An 18360-nucleotide genomic window follows, 5' to 3' on the forward strand; every position below is an offset into this window, starting at 1 on the left:
CACCACACAGGGGTGGTAAGGCAGTGCGTCGGCACATACAGAGCAGAACCGTGGTTCCAAACGCCACGGCAGGTTAGGAGTTTGGTGGTGGCAGCAAGAACCCGCCCACAGCGCAGTGGGTGGAGTCAGTAACAGGCGGTTACTGACGGTAAGCGGGAATCCCCTATGTGGTCAGGCCTCGTGCGGCTTGACCTTCCATTCTGTGCGCAGTCAACGGGACGCGGCAAGCGGCGAGTGCTTCCATACGGTACCGTCCTGTCACATGAGGCCACGGGGGGAAAGTCTGTTTTCCTACCATTGCCTCCAACTGTACCTAGACGGAAATACTCTGGCCCGACGTTCAAATCCTTTAGACCTCAGCCCTTTCGAGGCCATGGTAGAGGAACAGCCACGCCTCGTAGACGAGGTCGAGGACGTGGTTTTCAACAAACCAACACCAGTCGTCAGGATGCTAAGGTCTCCGACAAGCCAGTGGCATGACGGGCTCCCAGACCATCTCGGATCTCCAGTTGTGGGAGCACGCCTTCAGACGTTCCATTTGGCATGGTTCCAGACATCCACAGATGGGTGGATCCGCAATTTAGTGTTAAAAGGTTACAAGATAGAGTTCGACTGTCTCCCGCCACTGCGGTTTTTCAAGACAGGACTGCCTGTGTCGGACGACAAGAGGGCGGTTCTGCAAATTGCCATTCAGTCTCTGCTGGATTCAGCAGTTTTGATTCCGGTCCCTGTACATCAGCAGGGTCAGGGTTATTATTCCAGTCTGTTTGTAGTACCAAAGCCAGATGGCTCGGTCAGACCAAAATTGAACTTAAAGTGCCTCAATCAGTACGTCACTTACTACAGATTCAAGATGGAATCTCTGCGGTCAGTAATTGCAGGTTTAGAGCCACAGGAATTCATGATTGCGCTGGATCTCAAGGATGCGTACTTACACATTCCGATTTGGCCACCTCATCAGAGGTTCTTGCGTTTTGCGTTGCGGCAGAACCATTACCAGTTTCAGGCTCTACCGTTTGGCCTCTCGTCAGCGCTTCGGGTATTCACCAAAGTGATGTCTGTGATAGCTCATCTCAGATCCCTGGGAGTGATAATAGTTCCATACTTGGACGATCTGCTCATCAAAGCTCCGTCTCAACAGATGCTCCTCCAACATGCGTTGCTGACGTACAATGTACTAGTTCAGCACGGTTGGAATGTCAACTTCAAGAAATCACATCTGACTTCAATTCCTAGGTATGATTCTCGATACGGTAGATCAAAGAATTTACCAACCAGAACAGAAAGTACAGATTATTCGTCATCTGGTACAATTAGTGCTCAAGCCACGCACAGTCTCAGTACATTTGTGCATTCGCCTGTTAGGCACAATGGTGGCGGCTTTCGAAGCGCTTCAGTTTGGAAGATTTCACTCACGTCCTTTTCAACTGGATGTGCTCGCACAGTGGTCGGGCTCGCATCTGCAGATTCACCAGAGGGTGAGGTTGTCTCCTCGGACCAGAGTATCTCTACTCTGGTGGCTCAAAGTACACAATCTAACCACAGGGAAACGGTTCGGCACCTGGAATTGGATAATTCTAACGACGGACGCGAGTCTCAGAGGTTGGGGAGCTGTAGTTCAAAATTGTGGGCGGATTACGAAAGATTGCTGTCTATAAATGTCCTGGAACTCCGGGCAATTTACAATGCACTACGACAAGCAGTGCACATGCTTCGGTCTCAGACTGTCCAGGTGCAGTTGGACAACGCAACGGCGGTCGCGTACATCAACAAACAAGGAGGAACGAGAAGCCGCATGGCAATGCGGGAAGTAGCTTGAATCCTCAATTGGGTCGAGCATCATCAAGTGATATTGTCGGCAGTGTTCATTCCGGGAGTGGACAACTGGGAGGCGGATTATCTCAGCCGTCGGGATTTTCATCCAGGAGAATGGGCATTAAATCCAGAAGTGTTTCACATGTTGGTCCAGAGGTGGGGTTACCCTCAAGTGGACCTGATGGCATCTTGCCACAATCACCAAACGCCCCAGTATGTGTCCAGAAAGCGAGATCCAAAGGCAGTGGCGGTGGATGCTCTCACGATCGCATGGCCTTACAGCCTCGTGTATCTGTTTCCACTGTTTCCGCTGCTCCCTCTGTTGCTAAAACGGATCAAAAGAGAGTCCGCCACAGTCATACTAGTGGCGCCTCATTGGCCTCGGAGAGCTTAGTTCTCGAATCTCCGCGGACTACTCGCAGACGATCCTTGGACGCTCCCGCTACGTCCGGACCTGTTACAACAGGGTCCGTTCCTTTACCCCGATTTAGCGCGGCTGTTGAGACCGCCCTCTTAAGAAGAGAGGACATTCCAGAATCTGTTATACCAACCATGTTACGTGCTAGGAAGCCAGTTACGGCAGCTCATTATTACAGAATTTGGCGTGCCTATATAGGTTGGTGTGAAGCTCGGAAGTTTCTGACATCATCTTTCAAGTTATCTCGTGTTTTGTTATTTCTACAGACGGGGTTAGATGGAGGACTGTGTTTATCTACACTAAAGGTGCAGGTCTCTGCTTTGTCAATTTACTTTCAAAGACGATTGGCTCTATTGCCGTCTGTACACACCTTTCTGCAAGGTGTCCTCAGAGTACAGCCTCCATTCATTCCACCTACAGCGCCATGGGACTTGAATCTGGTTTTAGATTTTTTACAGTCTTCATATTTTGAACCCTTACAACAAGTGGATATTAAGTTTCTCACTTGGAAAACAATTTTTCTCCTAGCCTTAGCTTCGGCAAGGCGTGTTTCAGATTTGGGTGCCTTGTCATGCAAGCCACCGTATTTGATGTTTCATGATGACAGAGCAGAACTTCGGATGAATCCCGCTTTCCTACCAAAGGTAGTGTCATCTTTTCACATCAATCAACCAATAGTAGTTCCTGTGTTAACAGGAGATTCTGGAACTTTGGATGTGGTACGCGCATTACACGTTTATGTGTCCCGAACGTCTACAGTTCGTAAGACGGATACGTTGTTTGTTCTCTATGATGCTGCCAAGATGGGTTGGCCAGCTTCTAAGCAGACCTTATCCAGATGGATTAAACTGACCATACGTCAGGCTTTCCTTCATGCTAGGTTACAGCCGCCTACATCAGTAACAGCTCATTCCACACGTTCTGTGGGAACTTCATGGGCAGCTGGTTGTGGGGCTTCTACGACGCAGCTGTGCCGTGCGGCTACATGGTCATCAGTGCACACGTTTGTGCGCTTTTACAAGTTTGATACGTTTGCGGCATCAGCATCTAGCTTTGGCCGCCTAGTTTTACAGGTGCCAAACAGCTCTCCCGCCCACGGGGGAAGCTTTGGTACGTCCCAAGAGTACTCCAGTGACCCCTAGTGGATGAAAAAGAAAATAGGATTTTGGTACTTACCAGGTAAATCCTTTTCTTTGAATCCATAGGGAGCACTGGACGCCCACCCAGAGCAGTTTTACCTGGTTTGTGGTAAGTTCAGTGGATCTTATGGTAACACATTCTCACCGACTGGGTCAAATTTTTCAGTTCTATCGGTTATGGTGTCAACTGTTCAGTTGTCAGTAACGTTATGTGTCAACTTTATTGTTGTCCGTTATGTTATAATGTTATATGTAATTCTCCATTGTTCATCCTCTCTATCGCTCCTGTTCGGCTCAGTAAAAAACACTGAGGTACTCTGGGAATATGGAGGGGAGGAGAGTTTCTAAATTTAAATATTCAGTGCCTTGTTCTGCTAAAGCCGTCCATATCCCAAGAGTACTCCAGTGCCCCCTATGGATTCAAAGAAAATGATTTACCTGGTAAGTACCAAAATCCTATTTTTATTTATATAGATATATGGGACAGCACCAAAAGTAACACAACTTATAATTGTGTATTGCGGCATGCGTATGTAACATGGTGTCATTGCCGGGGGATGGGCCCCAGTAAGAGCCGTTCGGTGTCCAGAAATAAACACAGTGTTTGCTCACCTGAGGCGGTATGTTCCAGATCAGAGGCCTGGTTTATACACTAGTACTGTGTGGGTGTGACCAGGGCCATGTGGGTATGGCCAGTGCTGTGTGGGTGTGGCCAGTGCCACGTGGGCGGGTGCATCCTTAATCTATCAGCCCCAGTTTCTCCCTAAATAAGCAGGAAAATGACGTTTTGTGAGGAAAATAGAAATACAATTTTATTACTTGTGATTTATGGCCGACCGTGTGGCCTATTTTTCTGTGGAAGCCTGGGGCTCTAGCCCCACCTGGCTCATAGTTAATCTGGCCCTGACCGGCTACATATCCCAGTATAGTAATTCCCATGAACATACTGTAACAGGCCGAGAGTATTTTTATCATCACCAAAGTCACAATATTAAATCTAACAATTTTAAAATTTATATATAGCCCAGTCACTATAATTCAGCAAAAAATGTCTTGTTGGCGGAGCATGGGCCCAGCGGCGGGACACCGGTTTACGAACAGGACACGGGCTCACGGGCAGGACGTGGGCCTCACGGGCGGGACACCGGTTTACCAACAGGACACGGGCTTACCGGCGGGACACGGCTCACTAGCAGGACACCGGTTTACCAACAGGACACGGGCTCACCGGCGGGACGTGGGCCTCACTGGCAGGACACCGGTTTACCAATAGGACATGGGCTTACCGGCGGGACACGGCTCACTAGCAGAACACAGGCTCACTTGCGGGAGCTTACATTATCACTTTGCTTCTGGCTACAGATCCGGCCAGGCTAATACACATGCAAAGTCGCCAGGGAGTGTAGACATCTTTGGGCCGGTCGGGAGGGGTCAGAAGCTTCCGTCTCTGGTAGATATTGTGTTAGCGTAGCCCATGGGCTAACGCCACCTGAATATAGAGTTAGTTAATTGGGCCAAGCTGCAAAGAATTCCGGAGATTGTTAAATCTCACCAGTAGCAGCCGGCATCGCTTGTGTGATTGAAAATGGGGGATTTCCAATATCTGCTGCTGTCCCCTCCCCCTAATAAATCCCGGTGACACTGGAAATTTGCAGATATCACCCAACAGCGGGTGTTTTTTCGGTGATATCTTGCAAATTTCTTTTGATAAATATCCCCCTCGACAATAGGCGGTGACCTAGTGATTTGATAGGACTGTCCAGCCACTTATTGCACGCATACACCTGTATAGTGAGGCCCAGCAATCACTGCAGACAGCCCCTGCCACAACACCATCTGGGAGAGATACCAGCTGGGAAGATTTACAGCCCCCAAGCATTTACAGCCCTGGTCTCCAGGGAGATGTGTCTCCCGGAATCTCTGTGGGCGCTGTGAGAACCAGCCTGGTTTTGGGACATTATTGTCTGCCAATAATGAGATCTCATTTCTGCCTCACACAAAGGGAATGATGAGGGCGACACATCCAATTACAACAAATATTTCGGGTTAGGCCAACAAAATAAAAAGTATTTAGCAAATAATTAGGGACGACATACACAAGTCTCGGCAGCCGCACACGTGACTGTGAGGATACAAACACACAAGCACACTGCTTCTACATACCGGACACAATGGTTCATGAGGCAGGAGAATCTAGAAGTCTAGAAACAGCAGCTTCAAGGGGCTTCGTATTTCCTAAACATCATGGAGAATGAAGCTATAGGCGATTCCCGCACTTATAGATCTGCCTGCAGGGACCAGGCATCAGACAGAAAAAGAGAAAATGCAGGTGCACACTCCACGCACTGGGAACACTGGCAATCAGAGCAATTACTGTATAATAAACTCTGCAATGTAAAGGGGAGAATTGTTCTGGCTGCCGGTGTCCTAGTGTCCCCTGCGTTGCAGTATGGCCTCCAATGTGAGCGCTTCAACGTCTCTATATGCAACCGGGAACATTTTGTAGAAGTGGCCTCACACGGGCAGCACTAGAGGTATACCGTGTAGCTAGGGTCACCACCTCACCCCTTTAATTCTGGACACATATTAATTACACAGGTTCTGTGGCTGATTAAAACCAGGTGAAATGGAGTTTTGAAGTCAGCCAGCCACAGAACCTGTGTAATTAATATGTGTCCACAATTAAAGGGATGAGGTGGTAACCCTAGTGTAGCCATGGCGACAGCACCACCACCAGTTCACATGTCAACAAACAACACAGGCCCGCGGGCGCGTCAGCCCAACGGGGATGTTCCACTTGAACACCATAGCCAAACTGCCCCTGGATGAGGGCAAATACGTCAGAAAAGAAGAACACACCTGTAGTGCCTCACAAACAGCAGGGAGGTGGTAAGTCAGTCTGCCTCAGGTACTGCATGCAAGCAGAGAGGCACAGCAGGGAGGTGGTAAGTCAGTCTGCCTCAGGCACTGCATGCAGGCAGAGAGGCACAGCAGGGTGGAGGTAAGTCATTCTGCCTCGGGTACTGCATGCAGGAGAGAGGCATAGCAGGGTGGAGGTAAGTCAGTCTGCCTCAGGTACTGCATGCAAGCAGAGAGGCACAGCAGGGAGGTGGTAAGTCAGTCTGCCTCAGGCACTGCATGCAGGCAGAGAGGCACAGCAGGGTGGAGGTAAGTCATTCTGCCTCGGGTACTGCATGCAGGAGAGAGGCATAGCAGGAGGGTGGTAAGTCAGTCTGCCTCGGGAACTGCATGCAGGAGAGAGGCACAGCAGGAGGGTGGTAAGTCATTCTGCCTCGGGTACTGCACGCAGGCAGTGAAGCACAGTGGGGGGGGTAAGTCAGTCTGCCTCGGGAACTGCATGCAGGAGAGAGGCACAGCAGGAGGGTGGTAAGTCAGTCTGCCTCGTGTACTGCACGCAGGCAGTGAGGCACAGCAGGGGGGTGGTAAGTCAGTTTGCCTCGGGAACTGCATGCAGGAGAGAGGCACAGCAGGAGGGTGGTAAGTCATTCTGCCTCGGGTACTGCATGCAGGCAGTGAGGCACAGCAGGGGGGTGGTAAGTCAGTTTGCCTCGGGAACTGCATGCAGGAGAGAGGCACAGCAGGAGGGTGGTAAGTCATTCTGCCTCGGGTACTGCATGCAGGCAGTGAGGCACAGCAGGGGGGTGGTAAGTCAGTTTGCCTCGGGAACTGCATGCAGGAGAGAGGCACAGCAGGAGGGTGGTAAGTCATTCTGCCTCGGGTACTGCATGCAGGCAGTGAGGCACAGCAGGGGGGTGGTAAGTCAGTTTGCCTCGGGAACTGCATGCAGGAGAGAGGCACAGCAGGAGGGTGGTAAGTCATTCTGCCTCGGGTACTGCATGCAGGCAGTGAGGCACAGCAGGGGGGTGGTAAGTCAGTTTGCCTCGGGAACTGCATGCAGGAGAGAGGCACAGCAGGAGGGTGGTAAGTCATTCTGCCTCGGGTACTGCATGCAGGCAGTGAGGCACAGCAGGGGGGTGGTAAGTCAGTTTGCCTCGGGAACTGCATGCAGGAGAGAGGCACAGCAGGAGGGTGGTAAGTCATTCTGCCTCGGGTACTGCACGCAGGCAGTGAGGCACAGCAGGGGGGTGGTAAGTCATTCTGCCTCGGGTACTGCATGCAGGCAGTGAGGCACAGCAGGAAAGTCCAGAGATTTTATATAGAAAGTAGATTTGGGGAAAAGCAATAGTTTGTGTGCAGCAGATAACACGGGATATAAATGGGTACGGTGCACAGATAGCGGAAAGAGACAATGGGGGTCATTCCGAGTTGTTCGCTCGCTACCTGCTTTTAGCAGCATTGCACACGCTAAGCCGCCGCCCTCTGGGAGTGAATCTTAGCTTAGCAGAATTTCAAACGAAAGATTAGCAGAATTGCGAATAGAAATTTCTTTGCAGTTTCTGAGTAGCTCCAGACTTACTCCTCCACTGCGATCAGTTCAGCCCGTTTCATTCCTGGTTTGACGTCACAAACACACCCAGCGTTCGCCCAGACACTCCCCCGTTTCTCCAGCCACTCCCGCGTTTTTCCCAGAAACGGTAGCGTTTTTACGCACACTCCCATAAAACGTCCAGTTTCCGCCCAGAAACACCCACTTCCTGTCAATCACACTCCGATCACCAGAACGAAGAATAATCCTCGTTATGCCGTGAGTAAAATACCTAACTTTTGTGTAAAATAACCGCATGCGCTCTGCCAACCTTGCGCATGCGCAGTAAGCGACTAATCGCAATATAGCGAAAATCGGCAACGAGCGAACAACTCTGAATGACCACCAATACCGGGTACGGCGCACAGATAGGTGAAAGAGACAATACCGGATACGGCGCACAGATAGGGGAAAGAGACAATACCGGGTACGGCGCACAGACAGGGGAAAGAGACAATACCGGGTACGGTGCACAGATAGGGGAAAGAGACAATACCGGGTACTGCGCACAGACAGGGGAAAGAGACAATACCGGGTACGGTGCACAGACAGAGGAAAGAGACAATACCGGGTACGGCGCACAGATAGGGGAAAGAGACAATACCGGGTACGGTGCACAGATAGGGGAAAGAGACAATACCGGGTACTGCGCACAGACAGAGGAAAGAGACAATACCGGGTACGGCGCACAGACAGGGGAAAGAGACAATACCGGGTACGGCGCACAGACAGGGGAAAGAGACAATACCGGGTACGGCGCACAGATAGGGGAAAGAGACAATACCGGGTACGGCGCACAGACAGGGGAAAGAGACAATACCGGGTACGGCGCACAGATAGGGGAAAGAGACAATACCGGGTACGGCGCACAGATAGGGGAAAGAGACAATACCGGGTACTGCGCACAGATAGGGGAAAGAGACAATACCGGGTACGGCGCACAGATAGGGGAAAGAGACAATACCGGGTACGGTGCACAGATAGGGGAAAGAGACAATACCGGGTACGGCGCACAGATAGGGGAAAGAGACAATACCGGGTACTGCGCACAGATAGGGGAAAGAGACAATACCGGGTACTGTGCACAGATAGGGGAAAGAGACAATACCGGGTACGGTGCACAGATAGGGGAAAGAGACAATACCGGGTACGGCGCACAGATAGGGTAAAGAGACAATACCGGGTACGGCGCACAGATAGGGGAAAGAGACAATACCGGGTACGGCGCACAGATAGGGGAAAGAGACAATACCGGGTACTGCGCACAGATAGGGGAAAGAGACAATACCGGGTACGGCGCACAGATAGTGGAAAGAGACAATACCGGGTACGGCGCACAGATAGGGGAAAGAGACAATACCGGGTACTGCGCACAGATAGGGGAAAGAGACAATACCGGGTACTGCGCCCAGATAGGGGAAAGAGACAATACCGGGTACTGCGCACAGATAGTGGAAAGAGACAATACCGGGTACGGTGCACAGATAGGGGAAAGAGACAATACCGGGTACGGTGCACAGATAGGGGAAAGAGACAATACCGGGTACGGCGCACAGATAGTGGAAAGAGACAATACCGGGTACGGCGCACAGATAGGGGAAAGAGACAATACCGGGTACTGCGCACAGATAGGGGAAAGAGACAATACCGGGTACTGCGCACAGATAGGGGAAAGAGACAATACCGGGTACGGCGCACAGATAGTGGAAAGAGACAATACCGGGTACGGCGCACAGACAGGGGAAAGAGACAATACCGGGTACTGCGCACAGATAGCGGAAAGAGACAATACCGGGTACGGCGCACAGACAGGGGAAAGAGACAATACCGGGTACTGCGCACAGATAGGGGAAAGAGACAATACCGGGTACTGCGCACAGACAGGGGAAAGAGACAATACCGGGTACGGCGCACAGATAGGGGAAAGAGACAATACCGGGTACTGCGCACAGATAGGGGAAAGAGACAATACCGGGTACGGCGCACAGATAGGGGAAAGAGACAATACCGGGTACGGCGCACAGATAGGGGAAAGAGACAATACCGGGTACTGCGCACAGACAGGGGAAAGAGACAATACTGGGTACGGTGCACAGATAGGGGAAAGAGACAATACCGGGTACGGTGCACAGATAGGGGAAAGAGACAATACCGGGTACGGCGCACATATAGTGGAAAGAGACAATACCGGGTACGGCGCACAGATAGGGGAAAGAGACAATACCGGGTACGGTGCACAGATAGTGGAAAGAGACAATACCGGGTACGGCGCACAGATAGGGGAAAGAGACAATACCGGGTACGGCGCACAGACAGGGGAAAGAGACAATACCGGGTACGGCGCACAGATAGGGGAAAGAGACAATACCGGGTACGGCGCACAGATAGGGGAAAGAGACAATACCGGGTACTGCGCACAGACAGGGGAAAGAGACAATACTGGGTACGGTGCACAGATAGGGGAAAGAGACAATACCGGGTACGGTGCACAGATAGGGGAAAGAGACAATACCGGGTACGGCGCACATATAGTGGAAAGAGACAATACCGGGTACGGCGCACAGATAGGGGAAAGAGACAATACCGGGTACGGTGCACAGATAGTGGAAAGAGACAATACCGGGTACGGCGCACAGATAGGGGAAAGAGACAATACCGGGTACGGCGCACAGACAGGGGAAAGAGACAATACCGGGTACGGCGCACAGATAGGGGAAAGAGACAATACTGGGTACGGTGCACAGATAGGGGAAAGAGACAATACCGGGTACGGCGCACAGATAGGGGAAATTGACAATACCGGGTACGGCGCACAGACAGGGGAAAGAGACAATACCGGGTACGGTGCACAGACAGGGGAAAGAGACAATACCGGGTACGGCGCACAGATAGGGGAAAGAGACAATACCGGGTACGGTGCACAGATAGGGGAAAGAGACAATACCGGGTACGGCGCACAGATAGGGGAAATTGACAATACCGGGTACGGCGCACAGATAGGGGAAAGAGACAATACCGGGTACGGCGCACAGACAGGGGAAAGAGACAATACCGGGTACTGCGCACAGATAGGGGAAAGAGACAATACCGGGTACTGCGCACAGATAGGGGAAAGAGACAATACCGGATACGGCGCACAGACAGGGGAAAGAGACAATACCGGGTACGGCGCACAGATAGGGGAAAGAGACAATATCGGGTACGGCGCACAGACAGGGGAAAGAGACAATACCGGGTACGGCGCACAGACAGGGGAAAGAGACAATACCGGGTACGGCGCACAGACAGGGGAAAGAGACAATACCGGGTACGGCGCACAGATAGGTGAAAGAGACAATACCGGGTACGGCGCACAGACAGGGGAAAGAGACAATACCGGGTACGGCGCACAGACAGGGGAAAGAGACAATACCGGGTACGGCGCACAGATAGGTTAAAGAGACAATACCGGGTACGGCGCACAGACAGGGGAAAGAGACAATACCGGGTACGGCGCACAGATAGGTGAAAGAGACAATACCGGGTTTGGCGCACAGATACGGGAAAGAGACAATACCGGGTACGGCGCACAGACAGGGGAAAGAGACAATACCGGGTACGGCGCACAGATAGGGGAAAGAGACAATACCGGGTACGGCGCACAGACAGGGGAAAGAGACAATACCGGGTACGGCGCACAGACAGGGGAAAGAGACAATACCGGGTACGGCGCACAGATAGGGGAAAGAGACAATACCGGGTACGGCGCACAGATAGGGGAAAGAGACAATACCGGGTACGGCGCACAGACAGGGGAAAGAGACAATACCGGGTACGGCGCACAGACGGGAAAGAGACAATACCGGGTACGGCGCACAGATAGGGGAAAGAGACAATACCGGGTATGGCGCACAGATAGGGGAAAGAGACAATACCGGGTACGGCGCACATATAGCGTAAAGAGACAATACCGGGTACGGCGCACAGATAGGTGAAAGACAATACCGGGTACGGCGCACAGATAGGGGAAAGAGACAATACCGGGTACGGCGCACAGATAGCGGAAAGAGACAATATCGGGTACGGCGCACAGATAGGGGAAAGAGACAATACCGGGTACTGCGCACAGATAGGTGAAAGAGACAATACCGGGTACGGCGCACAGATAGGTTAAAGAGACAATACCGGGTACGGCGCACAGACAGGGGAAAGAGACAATACCGGGTACGGCGCACAGATAGGTGAAAGAGACAATACCGGGTACGGCGCACAGACAGGGGAAAGAGACAATACCGGGTACGGCGCACAGATAGGGGAAAGAGACAATACCGGGTACGGCGCACAGATAGGGGAAAGAGACAATACCGGGTACGGCGCACATATAGCGTAAAGAGACAATACCGGGTACGGCGCACAGATAGGTGAAAGACAATACCGGGTACGGCGCACAGATAGGGGAAAGAGACAATACCGGGTACGGCGCACAGATAGCGGAAAGAGACAATATCGGGTACGGCGCACAGATAGGGGAAAGAGACAATACCGGGTACTGCGCACAGATAGGTGAAAGAGACAATACCGGGTACGGTGCACAGATAGGGGAAAGAGACAATACCGGGTACGGCGCACAGACAGGGGAAAGAGACAATACCGGGTACGGCGCACAGATAGGGGAAAGAGACAATACCGGGTACTGCGCACAGACAGGGGAAACAGACAATACCGGGTACGGCGCACAGACAGGGGAAAGAGACAATACCGGGTACGGCGCACAGACAGGGGAAAGAGACAATACCGGGTACTGCGCACAGACAGGGGAAAGAGACAATACCGGGTACTGCGCACAGATAGGGGAAAGAGACAATACCGGGTACGGCGCACAGATAGTGGAAAGAGACAATACCGGGTACTGCGCACAGACAGGGGAAAGAGACAATACCGGGTACGGCGCACAGATAGGGGAAAGAGACAATACCGGGTACGGCGCACAGACAGGGGAAAGAGACAATACCGGGTACGGCGCACAGACAGGGGAAAGAGACAATACCGGGTACGGCGCACAGATAGGGGAAAGAGACAATACCGGGTACGGCGCACAGACAGGGGAAAGAGACAATACCGGGTACGGCGCACAGATAGGGGAAAGAGACAATACCGGGTACGGCGCACATATAGCGTAAAGAGACAATACCGGGTACGGCGCACAGATAGGGGAAAGAGACAATATCGGGTACGGCGCACAGACAGGGGAAAGAGACAATACCGGGTACGGCGCACAGACAGGGGAAAGAGACAATACCGGGTACGGCGCACAGACAGGGGAAAGAGACAATACCGGGTACGGCGCACAGATAGGTGAAAGAGACAATACCGGGTACGGCGCACAGACAGGGGAAAGAGACAATACCGGGTACGGCGCACAGGTAGGGGAAAGAGACAATACCGGGTACGGCGCACAGACAGGGGAAAGAGACAATACCGGGTACGGCGCACAGATAGGGGAAAGAGACAATACCGGGTACGGCGCACAGATAGGTGAAAGAGACAATACCGGGTACGGCGCACAGATAGGGGAAAGAGACAATACCGGGTACGGCGCACAGACAGGGGAAAGAGACAATACCGGGTACGGCGCACAGATAAGGGAAAGAGACAATACCGGGTACGGCGCACAGACAGGGGAAAGAGACAATACCGGGTACGGCGCACAGATAGGGGAAAGAGACAATACCGGGTACGGCGCACAGATAGGGGAAAGAGACAATACCGGGTACGGCGCACAGACAGGGGAAAGAGACAATACCGGGTACGGCGCACATATAGCGTAAAGAGACAATACCGGGTACGGCGCACAGATAGGTGAAAGACAATACCGGGTACAGCGCACAGATAGGGGAAAGAGACAATACCGGGTACGGCGCACAGATAGCGGAAAGAGACAATACCGGGTACGGCGCACAGATAGGGGAAAGAGACAATACCGGGTACTGCGCACAGACAGGGGAAAGAGACAATACCGGGTACGACGCACAGACAGGGGAAAGAGACAATGGCCCTCATTCCGAGTTGTTCGCTCGGTAAAAATCTTCGCATCGCAGCGATTTTCCGCTTAATGCGCATGCGCAATGTTCGCACTGCGACTGCGCCAAGTAAATTTGCTATGCACTTAGGAATTTTACTCACGGCTTTTTCATCGTTCTGGCTATCGTAATGTGATTGACAGGAAATGGGTGTTACTGGGCGGAAACAGGCCGTTTTATGGGCGTGTGGGAAAAAACGCTACCGTTTCCGGAAAAAACGCAGGAGTGGCCGGAGAAACGGGGGAGTGTCTGGGCGAACGCTGGGTGTGTTTGTGACGTCAAACCAGGAACGACAAGCAGTGAAATGATCGCAGATGCCGAGTAAGTCTGGAGCTACTCAGAAACTGCTACGAGGTGTGTAATCGCAATATTGCGAATACATCGTTCGCATTTTTAAGATGCTAAGATTCACTCCCAGTAGGCGGCGGCTTAGCATGAGCAAATCTGCTAAAATCGCCTTGCGAGCGACCAACTCGGAATGAGGGCCAATACCGGGTACGGCGCACAGACAGGGGAAAGAGACAATACCGGGTACGGCGCACAGATAGTGAAAAGCGACAATACCGGGTACGGCGCACAGATAGGGAAAAGAGACAATACCGGGTACTGCGCACAGACAGGGGAAAGAGACAATACCGGGTACGGCGCACAGATAGGGGAAAGAGACAATACCGGGTACGGCGCACGACAGGGGAAAGAGACAATACCGGGTACTGCGCACAGATAGGGAAAAGAGACAATACCGGGTACTGCGCACAGACAGGGAAAAGAGACAATACCGGGTACGGCGCACAGATAGGGGAAAGAGACAATACCGGGTACGGCGCACAGATAGTGGAAAGAGACAATACCGGGTACGGCGCACAGATAGGGGAAAGAGACAATACCGGGTACGGCGCACAGATAGCGGAAAGAGACAATATCGGGTACGGCGCACAGATAGGGGAAAGAGACAATACCGGGTACTGCGCACAGATAGGTGAAAGAGACAATACCGGGTACGGCGCACAGATAGGTTAAAGAGACAATACCGGGTACGGCGCACAGACAGGGGAAAGAGACAATACCGGGTACGGCGCACAGATAGGTGAAAGAGACAATACCGGGTTTGGCGCACAGATAGGGGAAAGAGACAATACCGGGTACGGCGCACAGACAGGGGAAAGAGACAATACCGGGTACGGCGCACAGATAGGGGAAAGAGACAATACCGGGTACGGCGCACAGACAGGGGAAAGAGACAATACCGGGTACGGCGCACAGACAGGGGAAAGAGACAATACCGGGTACGGCGCACAGATAGGGGAAAGAGACAATACCGGGTACGGCGCACAGATAGGGGAAAGAGACAATACCGGGTACGGCGCACAGACAGGGGAAAGAGACAATACCGGGTACGGCGCACAGACAGGGGAAAGAGACAATACCGGGTACGGCGCACAGACAGGGGAAAGAGACAATACCGGGTACGGCGCACAGATAGGGGAAAGAGACAATACCGGGTACGGCGCACAGATAGGGGAAAGAGACAATACCGGGTACGGCGCACATATAGCGTAAAGAGACAATACCGGGTACGGCGCACAGATAGGTGAAAGACAATACCGGGTACGGCGCACAGATAGGGGAAAGAGACAATACCGGGTACGGCGCACAGATAGCGGAAAGAGACAATATCGGGTACGGCGCACAGATAGGGGAAAGAGACAATACCGGGTACTGCGCACAGATAGGTGAAAGAGACAATACCGGGTACGGTGCACAGATAGGGGAAAGAGACAATACCGGGTACGGCGCACAGACAGGGGAAAGAGACAATACCGGGTACGGCGCACAGATAGGGGAAAGAGACAATACCGGGTACTGCGCACAGACAGGGGAAAGAGACAATACCGGGTACGGCGCACAGACAGGGGAAAGAGACAATACCGGGTACGGCGCACAGACAGGGGAAAGAGACAATACCGGGTACTGCGCACAGACAGGGGAAAGAGACAATACCGGGTACTGCGCACAGATAGGGGAAAGAGACAATACCGGGTACGGCGCACAGATAGTGGAAAGAGACAATACCGGGTACTGCGCACAGACAGGGGAAAGAGACAATACCGGGTACGGCGCACAGATAGGGGAAAGAGACAATACCGGGTACGGCGCACAGACAGGGGAAAGAGACAATACCGGGTACGGCGCACAGATAGGGGAAAGAGACAATACCGGGTACTGCGCACAGACAGGGGAAACAGACAATACCGGGTACGGCGCACAGACAGGGGAAAGAGACAATACCGGGTACGGCGCACAGACAGGGGAAAGAGACAATACCGGGTACTGCGCACAGACAGGGGAAAGAGACAATACCGGGTACTGCGCACAGATAGGGGAAAGAGACAATACCGGGTACGGCGCACAGATAGTGGAAAGAGACAATACCGGGTACTGCGCACAGACAGGGGAAAGAGACAATACCGGGTACGGCGCACAGATAGGGGAAAGAGACAATACCGGGTACGGCGCACAGACAGGGGAAAGAGACAATACCGGGTACGGCGCACAGACAGGGGAAAGAGACAATACCGGGTACGGCGCACAGATAGGGGAAAGAGACAATACCGGGTACGGCGCACAGACAGGGGAAAGAGACAATACCGGGTACGGCGCACAGATAGGGGAAAGAGACAATACCGGGTACGGCGCACATATAGCGTAAAGAGACAATACCGGGTACGGCGCACAGATAGGGGAAAGAGACAATATCGGGTACGGCGCACAGACAGGGGAAAGAGACAATACCGGGTACGGCGCACAGACAGGGGAAAGAGACAATACCGGGTACGGCGCACAGACAGGGGAAAGAGACAATACCGGGTACGGCGCACAGATAGGTGAAAGAGACAATACCGGGTACGGCGCACAGACAGGGGAAAGAGACAATACCGGGTACGGCGCACAGGTAGGGGAAAGAGACAATACCGGGTACGGCGCACAGACAGGGGAAAGAGACAATACCGGGTACGGCGCACAGATAGGGGAAAGAGACAATACCGGGTACGGCGCACAGATAGGTGAAAGAGACAATACCGGGTACGGCGCACAGATAGGGGAAAGAGACAATACCGGGTACGGCGCACAGACAGGGGAAAGAGACAATACCGGGTACGGCGCACAGATAAGGGAAAGAGACAATACCGGGTACGGCGCACAGACAGGGGAAAGAGACAATACCGGGTACGGCGCACAGATAGGGGAAAGAGACAATACCGGGTACGGCGCACAGATAGGGGAAAGAGACAATACCGGGTACGGCGCACAGACAGGGGAAAGAGACAATACCGGGTACGGCGCACATATAGCGTAAAGAGACAATACCGGGTACGGCGCACAGATAGGTGAAAGACAATACCGGGTACAGCGCACAGATAGGGGAAAGAGACAATACCGGGTACGGCGCACAGATAGCGGAAAGAGACAATACCGGGTACGGCGCACAGATAGGGGAAAGAGACAATACCGGGTACTGCGCACAGACAGGGGAAAGAGACAATACCGGGTACGACGCACAGACAGGGGAAAGAGACAATGGCCCTCATTCCGAGTTGTTCGCTCGGTAAAAATCTTCGCATCGCAGCGATTTTCCGCTTAATGCGCATGCGCAATGTTCGCACTGCGACTGCGCCAAGTAAATTTGCTATGCACTTAGGAATTTTACTCACGGCTTTTTCATCGTTCTGGCTATCGTAATGTGATTGACAGGAAATGGGTGTTACTGGGCGGAAACAGGCCGTTTTATGGGCGTGTGGGAAAAAACGCTACCGTTTCCGGAAAAAACGCAGGAGTGGCCGGAGAAACGGGGGAGTGTCTGGGCGAACGCTGGGTGTGTTTGTGACGTCAAACCAGGAACGACAAGCAGTGAAATGATCGCAGATGCCGAGTAAGTCTGGAGCTACTCAGAAACTGCTACGAGGTGTGTAATCGCAATATTGCGAATACATCGTTCGCATTTTTAAGATGCTAAGATTCACTCCCAGTAGGCGGCGGCTTAGCATGAGCAAATCTGCTAAAATCGCCTTGCGAGCGACCAACTCGGAATGAGGGCCAATACCGGGTACGGCGCACAGACAGGGGAAAGAGACAATACCGGGTACGGCGCACAGATAGTGAAAAGCGACAATACCGGGTACGGCGCACAGATAGGGAAAAGAGACAATACCGGGTACTGCGCACAGACAGGGGAAAGAGACAATACCGGGTACGGCGCACAGATAGGGGAAAGAGACAATACCGGGTACGGCGCGCGACAGGGGAAAGAGACAATACCGGGTACTGCGCACAGATAGGGAAAAGAGACAATACCGGGTACTGCGCACAGACAGGGAAAAGAGACAATACCGGGTACGGCGCACAGATAGGGGAAAGAGACAATACCGGGTACGGCGCACAGATAGTGGAAAGAGACAATACCGGGTACGGCGCACAGATAGG

This window comes from Pseudophryne corroboree, unplaced genomic scaffold (genome assembly GCF_028390025.1).
Source record: "Pseudophryne corroboree isolate aPseCor3 unplaced genomic scaffold, aPseCor3.hap2 scaffold_1551, whole genome shotgun sequence".
Taxonomy (NCBI): domain Eukaryota; kingdom Metazoa; phylum Chordata; class Amphibia; order Anura; family Myobatrachidae; genus Pseudophryne; species Pseudophryne corroboree.